The sequence below is a fragment of the Dendropsophus ebraccatus genome, chromosome 8 (assembly GCF_027789765.1).
Source record: "Dendropsophus ebraccatus isolate aDenEbr1 chromosome 8, aDenEbr1.pat, whole genome shotgun sequence".
NCBI lineage: Eukaryota > Metazoa > Chordata > Amphibia > Anura > Hylidae > Dendropsophus > Dendropsophus ebraccatus.
Genome location: NC_091461.1, coordinates 108,712,306 through 108,729,780, shown reverse-complemented (window position 1 = coordinate 108,729,780; position 17,475 = coordinate 108,712,306). Strand labels below are relative to the sequence as shown.

At 42.7% G+C, this 17,475-nt stretch overlaps 1 protein-coding gene across 1 annotated transcript in view; it reads right to left on the bottom strand.

Annotated features, from left to right (window-relative positions):
• Positions 1 to 2,851, bottom strand: part of LEPR (leptin receptor) — a 51,860-nt gene extending 49,009 nt beyond the window's left edge. Inside the window, exon 1 of the mRNA XM_069981397.1 lies at positions 2,796 to 2,851. The gene's annotated coding sequence lies outside the window, so the exon portion shown is untranslated. The remainder of the gene's footprint in view (positions 1 to 2,795) is intronic.
• Between the last annotated feature and the right edge of the window lie 14,624 nt (positions 2,852 to 17,475).

The following is a 17,475-nucleotide window of genomic DNA, read 5'->3' as shown; positions in this document are numbered from 1 at the left end:
TTCTGTTTTATTCCTGTCCGCATCATCATCATCCAAACTATCCTCTGCAGTGTTATTCATCTGATGGTAAATTGCTAATCTCAGTCATGTAACCTTCCAATTAGAGATGACTAAACCGTCATTGTATTACCAGTGGCTGAAAAATTTGATGCAGCCTTAAGGCTGCTTGGAAAACATAGATAAAGTCATAGGTTATAGGCTGTATCTATGTTTTCCAGGGCTCCCTAGGGCTGCATCTAACTTCTGCAGCCACTAGTAATCAAATGCCGCATGCTCGGGTTCGATCATTTCTACTTCCACCATTAATACATGTTTGCATGATTTTTTTTTTGTGACTGTCTGCAAGACATTCTAATCTACTCTATTGTAAGTCCTGAAAGTATCTGAGTTCTGGGAGCCACTAAAAGGTAACTGTTAAAGGTAAAGCCCAGGCATACTGTTCAGTAACCAGTCATTGTTGAGAACCACAATTACCCATTTACTGCTAGAGACTTACCGCTTCTAATAAAGGAAGTGCCTGCTCAGCCAATCACTGTCTGAGGCCGATCACCACTTAGTGTCACTGTCGTTTCATTTTTATTTTTTATTTTTTTTCGCAGAAATCAAAAGTCCAGGCGATTTTAAGAAACTTTGTAATTGGGTTTATAAGGCAAATATGCCATTATCTACATTCAAAAAGACTTTCCCCAGGTCACCCCCTCCCTCCTCTCTCATCCACTGCTCATTATCAGGAAATCTCGACTCAGTCGGGCCCTGTGTAACCTATGGAGAGGGGAGAGGGGAGGAGGGAGATTAGTCGGCAGCAGAGAACAGAGAACAAAGGATTAAAGGGGTAGTGCGGCGGTAAACAATTATTCACATAATAACACACATTACAAAGTTATACAACTTTGTAATGTATGTTATGTCTGTGAATGGTCCCCTTCCCTGTGTCCCCCCACCCCCACCCGTGTACCCGGAAGTGTGGTGCGCTATACATGCCTGTCACGTGCCGACTCGTCTCCGATCTTCAGTCAGCGATGCCATCTTCGGCCGAATCCCTCCGTCCGTCCTGAGTGCCGGCCACCCTCTACCGCGTCATCGGCTGCTCAGCCGCGATTGGCTGAGCATAACTGTGCTCAGCCAATCGCGGCTGAGCATCTGATGACGCTGAAGAGGGCAGCCGGCACTCAGGACGCTCGGAGGGATTCGGCCCGGCTGTCCGAAGACGACATCGCTGACTGAAGATCGGAGACGAGTCGGCACGTGACAGGTATGTATAGCGCACCACACTTCCGGGTACACGGGTGGGGGTGGGGAGACACGGGGAAGGGGGCCATTCACAGACATAACATACATTACAAAGTTGTATAACTTTGTAATGTGTGTTATTCTGTGAATAATTGTTTACCGCCGCACTACCCCTTTAAACACCGAGAACTGTGTGAAAGCCGGTATTTAGAGGTCAGAGTGGTCAGTGCTGACCTCAGAGGAGATAGCCAGGTGATGTAGCTGTAAATTAACTCTTTGTTATCCTGTTTTGGTGCCTCATCTCCCTCCACCCCTCACCTCTCCATAGAGAACAATGATGACAGTGGGGAGAGTTTTAAACTGCTTTTTCATGATAAAAATGCATTTTTCGAATGATAAACCCAATTACAAAATTTCTTAAAATCGCCTGTACTATTAATTTCTGTAAAAAAAAATTAAACGACAGTGACACTTTAAGCCAGAGAACACTGTGACCAGGACGCAGGTATCAGTAGGGATCGGGCACCATCAGATTAGAGACGGCAGGGGATCAAGGCAGTTCACTGCAGGTTCTATTATTTTTTTTCCCAGTTGACCTCCCATGCTTACCAGCATGGAGAACATGTATACATTATATACCCTACTGAATAATTTATACCTACTTCTCCTTTCCTCCTCCCCTTCCCCCCTTTTCCATATTCTTATATTCTTACCCCCCTCCCCCTCCCATTAACTTTTGAAGATTTACAATGTTATTGTAGCTCGCAGTCTTTCGTGGATTGCACAAACCATGTACCGTCATGTTACGAAAAAGCAATAATAATACTAGAGGTGCTATAGTGATACAATGTATGATGTGATACGGTTCATCAGGGATACAATGTATCTAAAATTTGTGACCATAATTGTTAAAAAATTTTCTCTTTCACTATCGCAAGTCAACTGAATTAAACTTTATTGACAACCTAAACCATTTCTGATAACTGACAACCATTCACATAAACATATACACATTCAGTACACGGTAAGCCATCAGTCACAATTAATGCACATAGTATAATAAATCATTAACCCATTAAGGATATGTACATGTACTGCACCTTCAGTATATGTATATAGTATGACCCTGATTTTTGACAATATTAATATGAATGATGTATGACAATGACGATATATACACATACAGCATAATGGATATGCACACATACTGACACTGATATCACATAGATATGTGCCTGATTCTGACAGTTGAGCTATACTATTGATACTGACCATTGACTATATAGAAATTTAGATTTCCTAATAAACTCTTGGTAAAGAATTATTTATTACAAGAAAGTCAATGCCTAGGCAGATCTAGCAGAGCTGTATCGGTTATTGATCTCTTTAAGGCTGCACATAACATAGAAGGTTTACTGTTAAAACGGTATGATCCATCACCATGAGGTATGCCAAATCACAAACTCAGCTCTGCAGCATCTGACAAACTTAGTTCTAAATCAGACAATAAAAAAATAATATATATATATATATATATATATATATATATATATATAGTAACTTACCAGGGCAGCAGCTGTGGTGTCAGTATGCGAAGTACTTGCAGGCTCTTCTAGCTTTGTGTGCAGTTGCAGATCCTGATGTGGGTATGTGAGCTATCACACCCCCTAGTAGAGCCAGCCCAGCTCCCACACATCCACAGGGGAGGGTAGAGGGACTGACATATGCTGAGGACTGCAAAGCTGAATCATAGAGCTGTTCATTCAAGGGTGAAGTGAGCGGGCAGAGATGCCATCAGGACACAGGGGACATCTGTATCCATCAGGATCTTTCATTCATCAGGCAACCACATGGGAGCAAGAAAGTACAAATCTTATCAATGTGATTACCGACCGCTGCAATGTGCCAATAACGCTTCCGCACATAAAGGAGGGGGGATGCGTCCTGCATGCTTATGGGTTCTATGCGAATAGTCCTATATGTTGTCTTACCTTGGTAATTCTGTGGGTAGAATGCATATGACCCCTTTATGACACTTCAGAATGAATATAAATACTGTGATTTTTTTTTTTTTTTTCATATTGAAGGCTGTAAAGAAAAAAAAAAACGGATTATACGAATGGAATTTTATTACTATTCCAATAACTACGATCCAGAATCAATGCGGCAATTGAAGAACACAAAAAGCACAAAAGCAGGAAAAAGAGCAAAAAAGACAAGCAGCGCAAGAAAAAGCAATAATAGTACAACAATGGCGCAAGGATAACGTAGAAAAAAGCCTAAGGAATAGCACATAAATGTACAAAAAGCAACATAAGAAACAGCGTAAGGGAATGGCACACAAATGTACAAAAAAAAATTTTGTAACTAACAGCACAAAAATTGTAAAGAACAGCTCAGAGTGTACAAACACATAAATAGCATAAGGAACAGCACAAAACAGTGCAACAATGGGGCAAGGATAACAAAGAATAAAGGAACAGCACATAAATGTCAAAAAAGAAACATAAGAAACAGCACACAAGGGAAAGGCACACAAATGTACCAAAAAAAAGTGTACCGAACAGCGTAAGAAGCAACTGACAAACAAACAGCAAGAGGAACAGCTCAGAATGTACAAACACATAAGAAACAGCATAAGAAATAGCACAAGAAACAGCATAAAAAAGACCAGTAGCACAAAGAACTGTAAAGAAATGTACAAAGAAAAAAACAAAAAGTACAATGGCACAAAAAACAGTATGAGGCACACAGTGAAATAAAAGCTAAATACGGCTGTAATTTTGAGTGAAAATAAATCTGGTGAGAACAAGTGAAAAAAAAATGTATTTTGCAAAAGCAGGTGATAAATAATGAGCATGTTCTTTATTTGGACGGTTGTCATTAATTCCAGCCGTTATTCTATTGACTTCATCTGCTCCCTCTCCTGCCTCCGGGACTCCTGCTCTGTGTAATACAGGCCGAGCGACTAGCTCCGCCATCATACACAGAAGCCAGACCTGACCAGAGGAGGACAGAACCCCAGGGAAGAGCAGGAACCCGGACAGGTGAGATTATCCCTAGAACTACAACCCCCATCATGCCCTGCTAACAGTCATGATAGGAGTTGTAGGTTGCAGCATGTGGCTTTCCAAGTTGCAGAACTACACCCCCCATCATGTCCTGCTGACAGGTTATGAGAGTTGTAGTTTTTTGGCTGTCAAAGATTGGGAAACAATGATTAGAGAATGAAACAGTCCATTCATTATAGGGGCAGTGGTACAATACATGAGGGAGAGGCAGTGGCGCAGTACATTAGGAGACACAGTGACACAATACAAGAGGTGGAGGCAATGGCACAGTACATGAGGAAATAGTGACAGTCCATTAGAACACGGTGCCATATTAGGGGGTTTCGCCTTAGATTAATTTGATATAAAGTTTTTTGGCCTCTGACTGCGCCTCATCAGATGGCATACGGGGGTCCCCAGGCTAAAAATTTTGCACCAGGGCTCATCAGCCTTTAGCTACGCCCCTGGTGTGAACATATCCTAAGGCTACATAGTGACTATGGTTGTGCAGCATGAAGATCTCATGTCGCATTGCAACATACATCTTATGATGGTCATTGTGGTTGTGTTGTTAGTAAAGATGAGCAAACTTCAAGCACATTCGGTTTCGGTTGGATGCAGCCCTAGGAGTCCTAACCTGAACATGCTTGAGGTTCGCTCATCTCTTGTTGTTAGCTGTGATGACTGTCTCTAAAAGGAACACTTATTTATTTCCATCCATAGTCCTAACGTGGTGTATTAGTGACCATGTTCTGTCGCAAATTGCACTTTGTATATGTTTGGAAATGGACCCAACATAGTCACTAGGAGTCACATTTGTTTCAATGAAATGAATAGGCAGAGCTTAAAGGGGGGTGTCCAAGTTGGAGCACCAACTAATTTCACAGCACTTATTTTTTCTTTCTTTCAAATGAACTGGTGTCAGAAAGCTATATACATTTGTAATTTACTTCTGCTGTATTTAAAAATCTCAAGTCGTCAGCTGCTGTAGGTCCTGCAGAAAGTGGTGTATTCTTTCCAGTCTGACACAGTCCTCTCTGCTGCTATGTCAGGAACTGTCCAGAGCAGCAGCAAATCCCCATAGAAAACCTCTCCTTCTCCGGACAGTTCCTGACATGGACAGAGGTGGCAGCAAAGAGCACTGTGCCAGACTGGAAAGAATACACCACTTCCTGCAAGACATACAGCAGCTAATAAGTGCTGAAAGGTTTTTCAACGGAAGTAAATTAAAAATCTGTATAATTTCTGACACCAAGGGATATAAAAACCCTTTTAAGTACACAGCAGTATATGTCAGCATACAATTTTACCACTATACTGACATACACAGAAAATGCAGTGAAAAGCACATGTGAACATAGACAAGAAGCAACACAGAAATGAATAAAAACACAAGCAACACAATAAACAACAGCGCAGGGAACAGCGTTTTGTCATCATTGCTCCTTTATATGTAAATCTATAAAACCAACAACCCTAGAAGACGACGCGTCCGTGAAGCGGGAGATCCTCCTGTGTAAAGTCACTATCGCCCACCTCAGGTCTGCGGTCATTGCTGGAGTCTTATGAGAATCGATAGCTGTTCATTAAAGAGGCCACAATGCCGGGTAATTGACTGCACTTGATTTACCTCTCTGAATGGTATTTATTACAGGGACGTGAATCTCACGAATATTCCTACCTCTTAGTGACAAATCTTACAAGGGTTAGGAAGGTGTGAAGCAATGGTCCTCATCCTGTGGTTTTCCAGCTTCCATTGTACCTAGCCCCCAGCTCATTGTAAAGTCGCCCATGGAACTCTCTACAGCAGAAAACACCTTCTTCAATGTCTATAGAATTCTGTCATTCTGAAAACCCCTGGGGGCCGGAGATAGAGGAATAATGGGATCTGATCACATATAGGAGGGTCACCACTGCAACAGAGGGTTCAAAGGGGATATGGCCTGAGTAATGGTGCGGCCTCTCTTGTCTCCCTTCCTTCCTTTCTTGCTCCCCATCTTGCCTCCCGTCCTCTTTCCTCCCTCCATCCAGCCTCTCTTTCTTTCTTCCAGTTCTTCCTTCCCCATCTATCTTTCTTACCATCCTTCCTCCCTCAGTACCTCCTTCCTTCTTCCCTCCCACTGTACCTTCTTCCTACCTTCTTCCCTCCCACTGTACCTTCTTCCTTCTTCCCTTCCTTCCTCCATCCATCCTTCTTCCTATTCTTTCTTCTCTATCTATCTTTCCTCCAATCCTTCCTTCCTCCCTCCTTCCTTCCTTCCTTCTTCCCTCCCACTGTACCTTCTTCCTTCTTCCCTTCCTTCCTCCATCCATCCTTCTTCCCATTTTTCCTTCCCTATCTATCTTTCCTCCAATTCTTCCTTCCTCCCTCAGTACCTTCTGCCCTTCCTCCATCCATCCTTCTTCCCATTCTTCCTTCCCTATCTATCTTTCCTCCAATCCTTCCTTCCTCCCTCAGTACCTCCTTCCTTCCTTCTTCCCTCCCACTGTACCTTCTTCCCTTCCTTCCTCCATCCATCCTTCTTCCCATTCTTCCTTCCCTATCTATCTTCCCCCAATCCTTCCTTCCTCCCTCAGTACCTCCTTCCTTCCTTCTTCCCTCCCACTGTACCTCCTTCCTTCTTCCCTTCCTCCATCCTTCCTCCCATACTTCCTTCCTTTTTTCTTCCCTCCCATTGTACCTTCTTCCCTTCCTCCATCCTTCCTCCCATTCTTCCTTCCTTTTTTCTTCCCTCCCACTGTACCGTCTTCCCTTCCTCCATCCGTACAACCATTCTTCCTTCCTTTCTTCTTCCCTCCCACTGTACCCTCTTCCTTCCTCTCTTTCTTCAGCCATCCATTTTCCTATTCTTCCTTCCCCATCTATATTTCTTACCATTCTTCCTCTCTCTGTGCTTCCTTCCTTCCTTCTTCCCTCCCTCTGTACCTCCTTCCTTTCTTCCATCCACCTTTCCTCTTATTCTTCCTTCCCTCTATCTAACCATCCTTGCTCCTTCCATATTGATATAATCACCAGGACCCAGCCTCAGCCTGGAGGGGGCGCTATACACTCACCGTCCTGCTACTATAAACATATAACATAATAAAGGCAATTTTTATCTAAAACTGAACATGCGAAACATGTAAAATAAGTGGAAAAAAAATATGAAACAGAACATTGAGGTTTGTTTCTACTGCCCTGAGATGTGCAGAATAACATTTAATAACCGCTATGAATATCCAAGATTTATTGTGTTCTCTTACCTGGAACATTATGTGCAGAGCGACATCAGACAAACACTGCCGCCCGGTCAATGCCGGACCTTAATGGTGATAATGTGAAGATAATAGTGATAATAGTGTGCTCTGTGCTGCATCACTGCTGGACACAAACGCTACATATATATATATATATATATATATATATATATATATATATACATATATATATATATGTTCTTTCTAGGAAATAGGGATAGGTTATATGATTATTATATATAATTATTGTGAATGTGTGGTGTGAGCCCCGGTGATCGCCCGGTCACTTGCTAGATGGTAGTGTGTGACTCCACTCCGGTGGTGATTGGCTGAGATACAGCCGGACCATGAGATGTTAATTCGTGACAACAGTGCCAGTAGGGCACATAGATATGATGGCACACCTGCTTTTATTTTAGGAGGCCGGTTGTACCTTTTTCCCCTGTGGTCAGTGTGATCACTGTGTGATCACGGATGGCCAGAGTAGTATAGTGACCCTCCCGGACTATCAGAACCGCCAACCACAGAAAGGGGAAGTGTCCCAAGGTTGTGTTGTATACTGTGTCGGTGTAAGGCGAAGGATCACAAAATCTCTTGTTCATAAATAAGCCCGTTTTTACTATAAAAGTATGTGCTTGCACCTGGTTACAAGGTTATGATGTTTCTCTTGATAAAACACTTGATAACACTTGTAGACAAATACTTGACAATACAGTAACCGAATCTGCGATAGGAATGTAGTGTAGAATACAGTCGTACTGACTGAGTAGTGTGCTGAGTGATACAAAGAAGCAGAGTAGCAGAGAGGAGGATGTCGTGAGAGTCTCAACCCAAGTAGTATTGTGCTCTGCCAGGATGTTGGAGGATGAGGTAGAAGAATACTTAGAAGAACACTTGTGCCTGTGTACTGACCTTTTGTTAGTCTTCAGACCACATTATGCCCACTAGATTTGGGGGACCTGCCCTGAAGGGTGACACATAGCCCAGACCTTGTTACCTGGGATGAGCGGAATGTAGAGGGTTCCCTGCTGACAACTGCACTGCGAGATAGAGTTCCTAGGCGTACTGCAACTTTACTCTATCCGGATCAGTTCCTAGATTACTGCTGTCCGTGGATACTGTCCTGCTCTGTGATTCTCCTAGTCCATGGCGTGGGTTGAGGTTGTCTCTGACTTGTCCTCTCTTGAAAGGGGTTTAACACTGCATAGTGTTGTGTAGCGTTACTAAGAAGAAAACTGTTAGCTGTTTCCTGTCTTGCTTCCTACCCATACGGGGCTCTAGATAAGACTGACCTACTCTTCCTGTCTCCCACGTGACTTCCCTCCTCAGGGCATCTAAAGTGTGCTGTGAGTGGGTGAAGAGTGCAAACAGAAGAAGTAAAGAGAGAGATGATAGGAGAGAAGAAGTACAGATTCCCATTGGTTCACAGATCCATGTGACATACAAAACAAACAATAATTAGCTGTGCAGCATCTGAACACACATATCTAATACAGCGACATCTAGTGTTGAAACTTTATCACTACTTTCATCACCACACATATACAATAAGTACAGACTTTTCTGAAGGATGTAACCAATAGTAAAACCTGTGGTAGGACACCACATATGTGCAGCTTTCCCATATGTTGTAGATATTTAACTGTGTACCTGAAGAGGTTCAGATTGCAGGTTTGCTTGTGAAGCTTCCAGTTTAGAGCTCAGTGAGTATTCCTTATGAAGCCGCCATTCCTCCCTTCAGGTTGTGGCCTATATTCCTGGGCCTCACCTTGCATTTTGAGGCTAGGTTTGGCAACTAACTAATCTTTTCTTATTACTGCTATTTTTTAATAACTTCAGTATAAGCTCAAGGAACGTATGTGAAAACTACAGCTATATAACTATTGAGGTCCCCACATCTATATTCATCCATCATCCAAGCTTCTTCAGTATTCCAGACAACATGTCTGCACTAACAGGAATTCTACCAGACTGACCGCACTTTTAGAATAGCATATGGTGCACTCAGGTATATATGTGGCTTCTTCAGTATTCCAGACAACATGTCTGCACTAACAGCACTCAGGTATATAGATATATGTGGCTCCCAGCTATGGACCGACCAACCTGTGACATGGCAGCAGTGAGCGGTCAGAAGATAAATCCACCGTATATAGCCATGCTGCTCCGACAGCTTTATGCCTCAGTTGCTATTACTTCTGGGCATTTTTTCTCTTCACAGTAAGAGCCCTTACCTGGGGCAGAAATCTGACAGAGTGACTTATGGAAAGGTTGCATGTAGGCCGCATTGAAGGTCACTCAGCTCTACAGTATAAGGTATTATTTAATGTCTGACAAAGGAAGTTATATGGCTTGATGCTGAATTATATATATATCTATAAGGAATTGTGGAGGTAATGGTCTAGAAGATGGGGTGTTCACATGCCTTATAGTAATATACTTTATTATAACAATTACAAACTCGTACATAGGAGCAGTATTATAGTAGTTATAGGAACTGGTAGATACAGGTGCCGGCACTGCCTAATTGCAGACCATATAAACGAAAATCATGATAATTTTGTCACTTGTACTTTTCGTAATGCACGTATGGTGTAAACTATATATACTACCCTCCCCCCGGTAGTGACGTAAGACTTGACAAAGCGCTGAGGCGCGAAACCGTTGTCTGCTGAACTCCCGCACCGCTACTACCTCCCTCCCTGTTATATGTGAATAAATACACCGAAGATCTAATAATTGGGTGAGTGCTTGGACTTACTCTTTTTTCTATACATTATAGTAGTTATATTCTTGTACATAGGAGGCAGTATTATAGTAGTTATATTCTTGTATATAGGAGCAGTATTATAGTAGTTATATTCTTGTATATAGGAGCAGTATTACAGTAGTTATATTCCTGTATATAGGAGCAGTATTATAGTAGTTATATTCTTGTATATAGGAGCAGTATTATAGTAGTTATATTCTTGTATATAGGAGCAGTATTATAGTAGTTATATTCTTGTATATAGGAGAAGTATTATAGTAGTTATATTCTTGTATATAGGAACAGAAAGAAACAAAGCAAAATGCAATACAGGAGAGAAAAGAGCGCTGCACCTCACACCTATGGCTGACACTAGTGTCTCTCAGCTGCATAAAAAACATTTTGGGTTTGGTCCTGTGACATGGGGGTTGCAGGGCCATTCCATGGCCTCACTTCCTAGCATGTGCACGCCTTGCGAGGGAGGCAGTCACTGACTGACACGGTACAGAGTTAGCGTAGGGACCCGTGTGAACCAGGATACCTGCACGGGGTACACGGGGCAATATGGTTTGATCAAATTGTATACCAAATTCCTGGTGTTTGTTTTTAAAGTAGCTTAGCGGCTTTAGTATCAGCCATAGGTGTGAGGTGCAGCTGCACTCTTCTCTCCATTTCACATTATAGTAGTTATATTCTTGTACATAGGGGACAGTATTATAGTAGTTATATTCCTGTATATAGGAGCAGTATTATAGTAGTTATATTCTTGTATATAGGAGCAGTATTATAGTAGTTATATTCTTGTACATAGGGGGAAGTATTATAGTAGTTATATTCTTGTATATAGGAACAGAATTATAGTAGTTATATTCTTGTATATAGGAGCAGTATTATAGTAGTTATATTTTTGTATATAGGAGCAGTATTATAGTAGTTATATTCTTGTATATAGGACCAGTATTATAGTAGTTATATTCCTGTATATAGGAGCAGTATTATAGTAGTTATATTCCTGTATATAGGAGCAGTATTATAGCAGTTATATTCTTGTATATAGGGGGCAGTATTATAGTAGTTATAGTCTTGTACATAGGAGACAGTATTATAGAAGTTATATTCTTGTATATAGGGGGCATTATTATAGTAGTTATATTCCTGTATATAGGAGCAGTATTATAGTAGTTATATTCTTGTACATAGGAGCAGTATTATAGTAGTTATATTCTTGTATATAGGAACAGTATTATAGTAGTTATATTCTTGTATATAGGAGCAGTATTATAGTAGTATATTCTTGTATATAGGAGCAGTATTATAGTAGTTATATTCTTGTATATAAGAGCAGTATTATAGTAGTTATATTCCTGTATATAGGAGCAGTATTATAGTAGTTATATTCCTGTATATAGGAGCAGTATTATAGTAGTTATATTCTTGTATATAAGAGCAGTATTATAGTAGTTATATTCCTGTATATAGGAGCAGTATTATAGTAGTTATCCAACTGAGGAAGAAGATCTGAGTTAGCACCAGAGTCCAGTGTCATGTCATGTGTACCCACGAGCTAGGATATATAGGGTGAGGATAATAGGCCTACAGTGTGCAGCATAGGGGTGCAAAGCTATAACAAAGTATACGGGTAATCCAAAAAAGGAGACAAAGAAGCTTGCACTCACCAAAAAACGCTGCGGTATAAGTCCGTTTTATTTTGTCTTGATAGACACGAGTGGGGAGGGGAAGTGAAGGCAGGGGCGTCCAGTGGCTACAGTGGCTGTATATAGGGAGCAGTATTATAGTATACAGTGGCTGTATATAGTATACAGTGGCTGTATATAGGGAGCAGTATTATAGTAGTTATGCAATACAGGAGAGAAAAGAGCGCAGCACCTCAGACCTATGGCTGACACTAATGCCTCTCGGCTGCATAAAAAACATCAGATTTTTGTGTATGAATTGATCAAGCCACACTGCCCCATGTACCGCGTGCAGGTATCTGATACACATGGGTCCCTACACTAAGTCCACACTGTGCCGGTCAGTGACCACCACCCCCGCAGGCGTGCACAGTCAGGGAAGGGAGGCCATGGAATGGCCCTGTGACCCCCATATTACAGGACCAGACCCAAAAATGCCACGCCAGAACCCGGCCAGCACCGCCAGCGGAGAAGGTCGCCCCCAAACAGCACGAGTCTGGATGAGGTATTGCGCTCACCATAGCTACTGCAGATAGAATGGGACAAACAGGAGGGATTAAAAGCATGTGCACTCAGGTGTCTCCTGCTGATTGTGGTCATGTGGGTCTTACCAGGAGGAGTGCAAAAGGCACTCCATGGCCTCCCTTCCCTGCACGTGCACGCTTTGCGGTGGTGGCGGTCACTGACCGACACGGTGTGGAGTTAGCGTAGGGACCCGTGTAAACCAGGAGACCTGCACGTTGGTACACGAGGCGATATGGCTCGATCAATTCATATTCCAATATCCTGAAGTTGTTTTTTTTGAATAGGCTTAGCAGCATTAGTATCAGCCATAGGTGTGATGTGCAACCGCTCCTCTCTCTCCATGTCGGATTATAGTAATTATATTCTTGTATATAGGAGCATTATTATAGTAGTTATGATCTTGTATATAGGAGCAGTATTATTGTAGTTATTCACGGAAAGGGAGAGAGTGGATCGCACCGCCCTCGCAATCTCCGGCAACCGGATTCACAGGTGAGAGTCCAGCGAGGTATCACCGATATGGCCACAGTATATAGGGTGCTCCGTATGAAAAGTAGGGTAATGTACAAACAAAAGAGAATAAAGATACGTGCACTCACCAATGTAGTGTGCCGCTGGGGTACTTTAATGGAGGTTACATCCACATATGCAGGGAGGGGGGAGTGGAGGCAGGTGTCTGTTCAGTGGTAGACAACAATTGTTTCACGTGTTCCCACGCTTCTTCCGGTCTACGGAATGACGCCATGCCACTAAGGAGGTGCTTAAATACATAATAGTGCAAGTGATACAAACAGATTAAAATAATGTTACACAAATGGCGCAAACTCGTTGCGCTCATTTAACCCTAAAGGACCGAGGGCATTTAGCTTGGAGATCCATAGGGTCTCTTTGCGCAATAGGTTGAGATGGCTGTCTCCGCCTCCTGAGACTTGGTTAACTCTTTCCAATCCGCAAAACTTGAGACATCTCGTATTCCCTTGGTGGGCTTGGCGTATGTGATCAATCAGTCTGGGCACGCCTTTCCCTGATCGAACAGAGCAGCAATGCTCTTTATATCGGGTAGCTAGAGCTCGTTTAGTCTTGCCTACGTAAAACCGCCCGCAGTCGCAAATGATGGCATAAACCACAAATGTGGTTTTGCAGGTGATCAAGCTGCTGACTCGGCATTCTACACCATTTAAATTAATGAAAGCTACATTGAGCAATTGCGGACAGTGTGGGAATTGTTTGTACTGTCCGCAATTGCTCAATGTAGCTTTCATTAATTTAAATGGTGTAGAATGCCGAGTCAGCAGCTTGATCACCTGCAAAACCACATTTGTGGTTTATGCCATCATTTGCGACTGCGGGCGGTTTTACGTAGGCAAGACTAAACGAGCTCTAGCTACCCGATATAAAGAGCATTGCTACTCTGTTCGATCAGGGAAAGGCGTGCCCAGACTGATTGATCACATACGCCAAGCCCACCAAGGGAATACGAGATGTCTCAAGTTTTGCGGATTGGAAAGAGTTAACCAAGTCTCAGGAGGCGGAGACCGCCATCTCAACCTATTGCGCAAAGAGACCCTATGGATCTCCAAGCTAAATGCCCTCGGTCCTTTAGGGTTAAATGAGCGCAACGAGTTTGCGCCATTTGTGTAACATTATTTTAATCTGTTTGTATCACTTGCACTATTATGTATTTAAGCACCTCCTTAGTGGCATGGCGTCATTCCGTAGACCGGAAGAAGCGTGGGAACACGTGAAACAATTGTTGTCTACCACTGAACAGACACCTGCCTCCACTCCCCCCTCCCTGCATATGTGGATGTAACCTCCATTAAAGTACCCCAGCGGCACACTACATTGGTGAGTGCACGTATCTTTATTCTCTTTTGTTTGTACATTATTGTAGTTATATTCTTGCATATAGGAGCAGTATTATAGTAGTTATATGCTTAAGCCAAAAAGACAGAAATGGCTGCACATGACCTGCACGTGGTACATGAGGCAATATGGTTTGGCCAAATTATATACTAACTTCTGATGTTGGTTTTAAATGTAGCTGAATAAGCTTTCGTGTCAGCCATGGGTGCGATGTGCAGCCATTTCTGTCTTTTTGGCTTGTGCATATTTTATGTATTCTGTCCCTTTTTTCATTGTGGCTAGCACTCGTGCTTTGTAAGACCCATGTGATCCAAATTAGCAGGATTACCTGTATACATAAGGGGAGGATCTCCTAGTATTCTCCCATTCTACCTGCAGAGGAATAAAGAGAGAGGTAAGAGCTTGTTCACACTTGTGTTGCTTGGCGTCCACTTTTTCCGCCGGTGGTGCCTGCGGGGTCCTGGGGGCCCTTTAGGGTCTGGTCCTGTGACAATGGGGTTGCAGGGCCATTCCGTGGCCCCCCTTCTCTGCTTGCGCACGTCTTGCTGGGATTGTGGTCGCTGACCGGCACAGTGATGTTTTTTTGGCCCCCGGCAGGAAGAAGCGCCGAGTGGGCGTGAAACGTCGTCCCGGGGGTGTAAGCGCCTGCCATTCCATCTGTCCTCCCTCACCTATGGATTGAAGCCTTATCGTTTAATAAACTGAAGTTGCAAGCCCGGTGAGTGCCCCAGTCTCTTTCTCTACTTGTGATTATAGTAGTTATATTCCTGTATATAGGGGGCAGTATTATAGTAGTTATATTCCTGTATATAGGGGGCAGTATTATAGTAGTTATATGGTGTGGAGAGGATGACGACCGGCACTAGCTGATATTGGGAACACTCAATCAGGAAGTATGGGACAGGAGATTGCGGCTGTAAGCGATAGTGTCCTTACCACTGAGTTGTGGTGCAGAGGCAAAGCAAAGGAGAGCAAATGTCAATGTAAAGAAATAGAGTCTCGCACTCACCAACTTCACAGATTCAGGTGGTTTATTGCAGACACATCGGAGCTTGTGCAGCGGGGAGAGGGAAGGTGGAAAGGCCGGTGCGTTCACAGAGGAGCAACAATGTTTCACGCCTGCTACGGCGCTTCGTCGGGCTAGGAACAGCGTGTACGTGAGGTGCATATATACAAGTGAACAATAAAGTTACAAAGGTATCAATAAAGTTACAATAAGTTACAATGCAGGTAAACAAGTGGCAAAACATCAAAGGAGGGTATAAATTTAATGAGTTTGTCACCTTTTTGAATGAGAACAATACGTGCAACATGTTTTTTACTTCATGTTTTGGTGGCGCTACTCTTGAGTTTTTAGACGTTATGGTAGAGGCCTCAGCACAGGGCCTCCACACTTCAGTGTTCCGTAAAAAAGCAGCCGCTAATTCACTCCTTCACTTTAGTAGCTCCCATCCACTTCAAGTGAAAAATTCCATACCTTTCAGTCAGATGTTGCGTTTAAAACTTATTAATAACACCGAGAAGGGCTTTCAGCACCAAGCTGCTGCATTAAAATCACGACTACTAGATAGGGGTTACCCCAGACCTTTAGTGGAGGAAGCCCTCGTTAAAGCTAACGCCCGCCATAGATCTTCCCTCACCCGTTCCAGACCCAGCAGCCACCCCAAAAAAACTTTCAGTGCAGATACTAAAAGATTCACATTCGCATTACAGAATAGTAATCTCAATGACACAGTGATGAAGATCATCAAAAACCACTGGTTTCTATTGCAGCAGGATAGTGACCTGAAAGCGGTGGCAGATCGTAAGCCACTGGTTACTTTCAGGAAAAGCAAGACTGTAGCAGGTGCTCTAACAGAAGGTCAGGCCACTAGACCAGGGAACTGGCTCGACCGCTGTCTACCGGAAGGTAATAAGCGGTGTGGCACTTGCCAATATTATCCCTAAATGCTGTGTCTTGCCTTCATCAATCTAGGGGGTAAGGATTGCTTCATTCGCGATTTTATTACGTGCAGGACCACCCACGTGATTTATGCCATCCTTTGCCCGTGCCACAGGTACTATGTAGGAAAAATGAAACGTCCCCTTTGGACAAGGTTTAAAGAGCATTTGTACTCTGTGCGCACGGGCAAGGGTGTCTCACGGCTAATAGAACACGTACGGTCTGCACACTCAGGTGACACTAAGCTGCTCCGCTTTATCGGCCTAGAAAGGGTTAACCCCCCTACCACAGGCGCAGATAGGCTTAAACTCCTCCTCAAACGCGAGACTCTATGGATTATGCGTCTAGACGCTACAGGACCTTGCGGCCTCAACGAGAGGAACGATCTTAATACCCTCCTTTGATGTTTTGCCACTTGTTTACCTGCATTGTAACTTATTGTAACTTTATTGATACCTTTGTAACTTTATTGTTCACTTGTATATATGCACCTCCCCCTCACGCACACGCTGTTCCTAGCCCGACGAAGCGCCGTAGCAGGCGTGAAACATTGTTGCTCCTCTGTGAACGCACCTGCCTTTCCACCTTCCCTCTCCCCGCTGCACAAGCTCCGATGTGTCTGCAATAAACCACCTGAATCTGTGAAGTTGGTGAGTGCGAGACTCTATTTCTTTACATTGACATTATAGTAGTTATATTCTTGTACATAGGGAGCAGTATTATAGTAGTTATATCCTTGTATATAGGGGGCAGTATTATAGTAGTTATATTCTTGTATATAGGAGCAGTATTATAGTAGTTATATCCTTGTATATAGGGGGCAGTATTATAGTAGTTATATTCTTGTATATAGGAGCAGTATTATAGTAGTTATATTCTTGTATATAGGAGCAGTATTATAGTAGTTATATTCTTGTATATAGGAGCAGTATTATAGTAGTTATATTCTTGTATATAAGAGCAGTATTATAGTAGTTATATTCTTGTATATAGGAGCAGTATTATAGTAGTTATATTCTTGTATATAGGGGGCAGTATTATAGTAGTTATATTCCTGTACATAGGAGCAGTATTATAGTAGTTATATTCCTGTATATAAGGGGCAGTATTATAGTAGTTATATTCCTGTATATAGGAGCAGTATTATAGTAGTTATATTCTTGTATATAGGAGCAGTATTAT